The sequence below is a fragment of the Carlito syrichta genome, unplaced genomic scaffold (assembly GCF_000164805.1).
Source record: "Carlito syrichta isolate Samal-C Ts95f unplaced genomic scaffold, Tarsius_syrichta-2.0.1 Scaffold25963, whole genome shotgun sequence".
Taxonomy (NCBI): Eukaryota; Metazoa; Chordata; class Mammalia; order Primates; family Tarsiidae; genus Carlito; species Carlito syrichta.
The window spans coordinates 1-8,176 of NW_006970059.1; the positions used below are offsets into that span (position 1 = coordinate 1).

Sequence of the window (8,176 nt, forward strand, 5' to 3'; positions counted from 1 at the left end):
TGAGACACACATGTGGGGGTAGCATGAGACATGGGTCAGGCAAAGGGTCGGCTAGATCCTGGAAATCCATGCTGGCCTTACAAACCCGATCAGCCTTACACACCACACCAGACATGCTCTGGGGCTGAGGGAGCTCACAGCGGGGGTCCCTGGTCATCCTGGCATCGGGGCCTCAGACTCTTTATTTCTGACTCCCTCTGGAGGGAGCAGAGCCAGTGAGGAGGACCATGAGCACATTGCAGGCACTTCACAAAGGGTGGCTCCGATTTGCCCTTTCTGGCTCCCCATGATGCTGGCTTCATGGTGAGGAGGGAGAAGAGGGCACAGACAGCTAGAAATAAGGTTTCAGCAATTCTCACTGACAAGAGCAGGTCAGGGTCTACCTGGAGTGGTGGTGTGTCAGGCCAGCCCAGCACAGTGGGCTCCAGAGGACAGGGCCACCCACGTTGCCAGTGCTAAAGGTGATGCCTCTCCAAGGATCTCGAGGGGTTTCATGGCATCGGGTCCACAGTGGGACAGAGCCCCTTTGAGGAGACTTCTCTCCACTGTGCTGAGACTCCCACTTCTGCCTGAGACTCCCACTCACCAGCTATGATGTATATAGCAAAATTCCAGGACCCGGCCCCACACAAGCCCTGAAGAGACAGCACAGGCACTCAGAATATCCAGAGTGTAACAGAACAGAGTGATATCAGCTGTCCCCTTCCCTGGGCTCCACTTCTGTAAGTCTGGATCGCAACCTGAGGCTGTGACTCATCTCCCCAGGAGGCGAGTGTGGATAGCAAAGGGGAACGCTGTGTTGAACACAGCAGGTGCTCTGTAAATGCCAGCCCTGGCTGCCCACTCACCATGAACCTCCGTGTGTGTCCTCTGTGGTCTGATGGCTTTCTTGGCCCCTGCCTTATTAGTCAATGTTCTTTGTCACAGAAGCCACCATATCAGTTCTTCTTTGCCTTCCCAGCCTCAGGATCTAGGTTAATGAGGGGTGGATGAAGAGTGAGTGACAGTCTTCATGTAAGGGCAAGGCTCAGTCGCCTAGAGGATGTGTGTTTGAGGAGTACCTCAAGGGAACACCTGTGACTCGAGGAACTGCTCCATAGGGCAGGCAGACTGGAGATACTCGAAGGGCTCAGCTAAGAGCAAAGCTTTGTTGGTCCTGTTCCTACCTCTCCTCCATCCTCACCCCGGCAGCCACCAGTCTGTCTTGGCCTGGGGCCAGATGACACATTGTAGATGGAGGTGGAGATGGGGAGTGAACTCTGCAGAACATCAGGCCCAGGCTCTCACAGGCCAGGCAACTCAGATGCAGACTTGTGCCCTGGGGACATACCCCTGCTCAGTGACTCTAACAGTCATGGGTGGCAGGGGCTTGGGTCCCAGGGTTGACCCACTTATAGCACAACCCCCTGAGATGCTGGCTTCATGGTGAGGAGGGAGAAGAGGTGAAAGTGGTGGCCAATGCCAGTCTCCCAGGTGGCGAATCAGGTGGCCAGTTGTAGCCTCCTAACCCTTTTGGAGAAGACTTGTCCTTCTGGGTCTAGAGGCAGTGACTGTGCACATGCACACACGTGTACATACACACACTCACACATGCTCTTCCTCACATAAACACACAAAAACACAGGTGTGCATATGTGCACATACATATTTGTACATACACAGGTGCCCATTCACATGTGCATGCCTGTGTACAGTACACATGCATGTTTGTGCCCATTCACACATTTATGTGTGCACACTTGTAAATGAGTACACGCATATGCAAACATACACACATGTGTATACAGTATGTACAAAGGAGACTCTCAAGTGTACTCTGTGTCCCTTTGGTTCCTTCCAAAGCTATGGGTTCTCATTCACTGTGTGGGACATGGGTAGTGCCCAGATCCTGTGAGGCTGGGCATGTTGTCTGCAGTGGACAACAGAGGAGAGTGAGTGGCAGGCAGGTCCAAGGGCCCACTATCAGCCATGGGATGCCCAGGTCTCCTTCTTCGCCCCAAGCCCTGCATTTCAGAGGGCCAGTACTGACTGCTCGGGGGCTTCACTTGCTGAATGGGCTCAGGCATGTATCACTCTCTCTGGCTTCAATTTATATGGTTGCATGGTTGGGCAACAGGTCAGAGTATTGCTAAGGGCTGTCTGAGTCCTGCCATTACCATGTTGCTGGAGTCCTGGCTACTTTTTCCTGCACCCCGTGACTTTCTGACAAAAGGTAGCATGCTAGCACTTGAAATGGTCTCCTCTTGCTATTTTGCGGGAGGCCCAGATGTAATTGTCAAAACTAGAAATAATGAGGGGAGCAGATGATGCTGACCTTGATTCCCAGGGCCAGGACAGGGCTCCCAGGATCCTCTGGGGCTGGGATGATAAATGATCATCACACTGCATTTTCCCTTAGCTAATTTATCCATCCATGGCCTAGAAAGAAAGTTATTGCTTTTTTAAAATAGAAAACTTCAAAAGGTGCTCTGGGACTGAGAGCTCTGCTTGGTCTGTTTTGGGCACTGGGCCATGAATTTTCCACCTGGCAGTGCTTATGAGAGGTTTGTTCTAGGAACTCTGTGGGCCTTGCATGACCTATGCTGACTGCAAGCCTTCCTGGTGAAGGGGCATGTGTGTGCTCTGCATGAACCACTTCCTACTCCCCTAGCTGTACCTGCCCCTGCACAGGGCTGAGAAACTCCCCAGGGAGGCTATGGCAGCAGAATGTTGGCATCCTCCCTGGTGTTCCATGAAAAGCTTGGCTGGGCTGGTAGGCACAGGGAGGACAGAACCCCATGCTTAGCTTCCATGAGTCCCAGCTCTCGAAGGACGGGTATTCCCAAAATACAAAAAGCTTTCATGAGTAACGACCTTGGCATCTTTTTACCTTCTCATATGTACCAGCCAAGAGGACTCCCTATCCCCAGGGCCACAGAGAGGGCAAGGGTCCTCCAAGGAACTAGCACCCACCCCCCATAGCAGTGGGACTGAACAGTAAGCTGCCCTCCTCCAGGGAGCACCAAGCCCCCTTGCATTTAGGCCTTGATTTAGAAAAAACTTTCAGGCTGTAACCCAAGGCTCCCAGTTGTACCTCTTTGTCTCCAAGTGGTAAGACACTGCATTTTTCCTTGAGTTCCTTGTGTCAGACTGAAGGACTTTGGAGAAGGACATGTGTCTGAGACTGGGAGCCCTGAGAACCAGTGTCAGCCCTAATCTGAGGAGCAGAGCCAGCAAGAAATCCCAGCCTGTGTCAGAGGATGGCAGTGCTTGGAGATGGGCTGTGTTACCCATGTGGCAGGTTCTCAATCAGTTCTGACACTGTCAGAGGCCTAATTTCTGCCAGTACTGCCTGCTTAACTTTGATACACTCCACATTCACAATGTGTCCCTTTGGAGAGGAATGTATGTGTCTATGTGTGTGTGTGTGTGTGTGTATGTGCAAGTATGAACACAATGTGAATATGTACATGAAAGAGCACATGTGTGTACACATTTGCCTATATGTATAAGTGTGGAAGTACACACGGGCATGCTAAGCTTGCATTCGACATGTATATGTGCGCACATGTACACTTACATATCATGCACACTTGTGTGTATGTATGCCTGCATGTTTGCCTATGTGCACATGCAAGTTTCCATGTGTACATGCATGTTTCTTTGGTTTGTGAGGGTGGGCACATGTATGTGCAGGCATGTGTATACATTTGTGCACATTTGCCCACTGACTGTACAACTGCCCTCTGGCCCTTTCTGGCCCTTCACCTCTTCTTTGCACTGTCTGCCTTTGACAAGACTGATAAGTGTGAATAATACTGTCTTTGATGGCACATCTTGCAGCTGCACTAGAGGGATGACCTGCTTTGTCCTGGGGTGAGCAGGGATGGGGACATCCTACCTGGGGTTCTCCGAGTTTCCTCTTGTCAGCCTGGAAGAAGGCGATAATGATACAATGTCTTACAGTCATGAGGTCTTACTTGGCACAATCACCTGTGATGTTAAAAACATTTAGAAACAGTAACACAGAAAGATAACTGACTCATCCAAGGACCCACTGAAACATGACAGCATAGACAGCATCATGATGCTGATGTCACTCCACATTTTCACTGATCATTGGTGACATGGCCAGCACTGGGAAGATGTCTCATTCTGCTGAAGCCCATCAAGACTACTGCATCAGAGAACTTCTCAGTGTCTAGAAGACACCTCCAGTTGCTGGCTCCCAGAATGGGATGTGATCAGGTAGCCCCCAGGATGAACTGTGAGCTCATGGCCCCAAGGACAGGGTGTGAACTCATATACTCAGGATGTGGCTACGAGCTTGTGGCCCCAAGGGCAGGGTATGAGCTCATGGCCACAGGAGAGGATGTGAACTTTTGTCCCCAGATGGGGTGTGAACTCATGTCCCCAGGACAAGGTATGAGCATATAGGTGTCTGACATTGAGTAGGTCTCACCAATTTCCACAATCGTGTGTTCTGGCAGGTGCAGAGAGGTGGCAGGATTCCTCCTTTGAAAACCAGCTGCAGTTGTTCCAGGTGGATGGATTATAGGCTCAGTGGGGGGCAGGGTATCCTCCAGTTCTGATCCACCCACATGGCAGCCTCAAGAGTGAGCTGAGTTGCCAGGCTCGGTGGCTCAGCCTGTAATCCCGCACCTTTGGGAGGCTGAGGTGAGTGGACTGCCTGAGCCCGTGGGTTTGAGACCTGCCTGGGCAACTTGGTGAGACCTCATCTCTACAATAAACAACGACAACAACAAAAAACAGTCGGGTGTGGTAGCGCATGCCTGTAATTCCGGCTATTTGGAAGGCTGAGGTGGAAGGATCACCGGAGCCCAGCAGGTAGAGGCTGCGGTGGCTGGGAGCAGCAACTGCACTCCAGTCTGGGCGACAGAGTGAGACTCCAACTCAAAAAAAAAAAAAAAAAGAGTGAGCTGGGCCACACCAGATGGCTGGGAAGAGATGGCAGCTGGCATGTCCCCCTTGTCCAGAGCAGGTGGTTGAGAGAAAGCCCAAGGCCTCTGGGGGAATGCACCTCGATGTGGCTCGGCTACATTCTCTGCCTGTGGTCAGGTTGCCTTGCTCTTTCCCAAGCTGAGTGAGCATGAGGTCATGAGTCCAGAATGAGGTGGCATGTGCCATGCACCATTGCATAGTTTATTCCTCCTCAGGTGCTATGAGGCCTGTGAATATCATGGGGTGGTCCTGAGGCCCATGGTTTTGGACAACCCCTCCCAGCTGCCTCCACCTTTTTCCTAACTTCTGAAACAACTCCACTTTTCAGAGAGCTCCTCCTGCAGGAAGCATCGCAGTCCACCTGGCCCACTCAGCTCCCCAGACTGGCTTGTACTTAGTCCCCACTGGCCGCACCCCTCCCAGCACATGCCCTGTACCTGAGCACCTCCCAGGTGCTGACGCTTCACAGACCTGGATGTCAAACTTCTGTGGCTTGTCATCTTCTATGCACAAAGGAGGAAACTGAGGCAGCAGGTCCCAAAACTGGCAAACTCCATGTGCCAGAGCACTGGCTTTTTCCTCCATTCCTCAGGCACCCCTAGTGATGGGACCAGCTCACAGAAAAGTGGGTGACAGGGGAAGATATTGGCAGTGTCCCTGGAGAAGCAGAATGGAAAGGGGGGAATCTAACTTAAGTGTGACTCAGAAGGGTGTCGTGCTCAGATCTTAGAAACAAAGACAGACATCAAAGAAATGCAAATCAAACCCACACTGAGATGCCACCTAACTCCAGTCAGGATGGCCATCATTAATAGCTCAAAAAACAACAGATGCTGGAGAGGATGTGAAGAAAAGAGAACACGTCTACATTGTTGGTGGAAATGTAAGCTAGTGCAACCTCTGTGGAAAACAGTGTGGCAATTTCTAAAAAATCTAAAAATCAACCTTTTCATATGACCCAGGAATCATCCTTCTGGGCCTCAGGGCCACCCCATGACATTCACAGACCTCATAGCACCTGAGGAGGAATAAACTATGCAATGGTGCAGGGCAGATGCCACTTCATTCTGGACTCATGAACTCATGCTCACTCAGTTTGTGAAAGAACAAGCCAACCTGGCCACAGGCAGAGAATGTGGCCAAGCCACATCGAGGTGCAACCCCCCAGAGGATATATACCTAGAGAAACTCAAATCATTCTACAAAAAAGATATCTGATCTGTACACTTAAGTTTACTGCAGCACTATGCACAATAACAAAAACATGGAACCAACTGTGCAGCACATCGAAAGTGAACTGGATTTTTTTAATGTGGTACATACACACAATAGAATATTATGCAACCAGAAGGACAAAATTATGGACTTTGCAGCAACTTGGAAAAATTTGGAGTCTATCATACTCAGTGATCACAAAAAGAAAAAGAATGGAGTACCACAAGTTCTCATTCGTAAGTGGAACCTGAGCATGTACAATAATAGTGCTACAAGAAAAGGATTGGCAGCAGTGGATCACACTGGGAGGAGGGGAGATACACAATAGTAAAAAGGGTAGCTGATCCCAAGTCAGGCTAAGTTAAAAACCAATGGGAGGCCCAAACTTCATCTGTATGATGACCACTTACTCACACACCCCAGTCCCCTTCTAGAATACCACCCTACACACCTCCAAGTCCCAGGTTTCTGTTCAAAAGCCACTGCTCAGTGGCCTTCCCTGATCAAGCAGTATAAAATAGCCTCACACCCAGAATGTGTTACTCTTTCTCCTGGGCCCACTTTTACTTTTCTACATAATTCCTGTGACCACCTGACGTATTTCCCACTGACATATGGGAGTTCCAGCCTTTGGAAGAAAAGCATGCTAGAACTGTTGCCTGGTCTCTGATGGGACCTTATGTTCATCTCCAGGTGCCCTCTGGACAGCCAGCCTGGACATGGCCCCATAGAGGTTCAGACTCTGTGTGTATGTCTGTGTGTGTGTGTGTGTGTGTGTGTGTGTGTGTGTGTGTGTGTGTCTATGTGTATACCTGTGTGTATCTGTATGTGTCTGTGTACAAGGTGGGGACCCAAAAAACCCAGAACTTATTTACTAAAAAAGTGTACCTATTCTTACATGTTTAACTTTTGATCACCTTTTTTTTTTTCCATTTGATGCAATACACATCCCGAGAAATTTTTCCACTGTTCAACACTTTTTGAACTCATCAAATTGATACCTTTTAGTGCTTCAGCCATTTTTTGTTTCAACTCTTCCACATCAGCAAAATGTTTCCTTTGAGGACTTCTTTCATCCTGGGAAATAAACACATAAAAAAGTTGCCCAGGGCAAGATCCAGTGAATAGGGAGGGTGGGGCATGGGGATCATGCTGTTTTATGATCAAAAACTGCTAAAACCTCAGTGCAGTGTGGACAGGTACACTTGTTAACCACTCACCATGAAATGAGCAAACGTTGAAAGAGCGCAGTCTCTCACAATGGCACTAGCTTGTACACTGATGCCGATGAATTCCTGAAATCCTTACCTAGCAGGGGAAACCTGTATTACAAGGAGCCCACCCTCCAAAAAATGATTCCGTTTCCTGGGAGTCTCCCCTCATATGCCTATATGTGCACCAGTGTGCCTGTGTGTGTGTGTGTTTGTGTGTGTGTACTTCTGTGTTCATGTGTAGCTGTGTCTGTTTTGTTTTTTTTTTGAGTTGGAGTCTCTCTGTCACCCGGACTGGAGTGCAGTGGCATGCTCCCAGCCACCACAGCCTTGACCTGCTGGGCTCCGGTGAACCTTCTGCCTCAATCTTCCAAGTAGCTGGAACTACAGGCGCCTGCTACCATGCCCGGCCGATTTTTGATTTATTGTAGAGATGAGGTCTCGCCAAGTTGCCCAAGCGGGACTCGAACCTGCGGGTTCAGGCAATTCACTCACCTTGGCCTTCCAAAGTGTGGGATTACAGGTTGAGCCACTGAGCCCGGCCTGCTGTGTCTGTTTTTGTGTGCCTGTTTGTATCTGTGCCTGTGTTGGTATGCCCATGCGGGCATGCGTGTGTCTGCATATGTGTCTGTGTATCTGTGTCATGTAAATCTGTGTGTATGTATGTTTACCTGTGCCTGTGTGTGTCTGTGTGTGCATCTGCCTGTGTCTGTAACAGGAGTACTGCTTGTGCATTAATGTCTCTGTATGTGTGTGCATACCTGTGAGTATCTGCATGTGTGTCTGCATGTGTTTATGCTCATGTAATC

At 49.7% G+C, this 8,176-nt stretch overlaps 2 long non-coding RNA genes across 3 annotated transcripts; both read right to left on the reverse strand.

Moving 5' to 3' along the window:
- Window positions 1–856: 856 nt before the first annotated feature.
- LOC103268192 lies at window positions 857–4,649 on the reverse strand. Its single transcript, XR_504798.1, has 3 exons — window positions 4,442–4,649; window positions 3,881–3,972; window positions 857–970 (listed from the first exon to the last, which is right to left on the reverse strand). It is a non-coding gene; the product is annotated as an uncharacterized LOC103268192 (long non-coding RNA).
- A 37-nt stretch (window positions 4,650–4,686) lies between these two features.
- Window positions 4,687–7,194, reverse strand: LOC103268250. 2 transcript variants are annotated; one of them, XR_504807.1, is made up of 3 exons: window positions 7,158–7,194; window positions 5,413–5,598; window positions 4,687–4,720 (listed from the first exon to the last, which is right to left on the reverse strand). It is a non-coding gene; the product is annotated as an uncharacterized LOC103268250 (long non-coding RNA). The 2 variants fall into 2 exon arrangements; XR_504802.1 differs by lacking the exon at window positions 4,687–4,720 and adding an exon at window positions 5,081–5,168.
- Window positions 7,195–8,176: the final 982 nt, after the last annotated feature.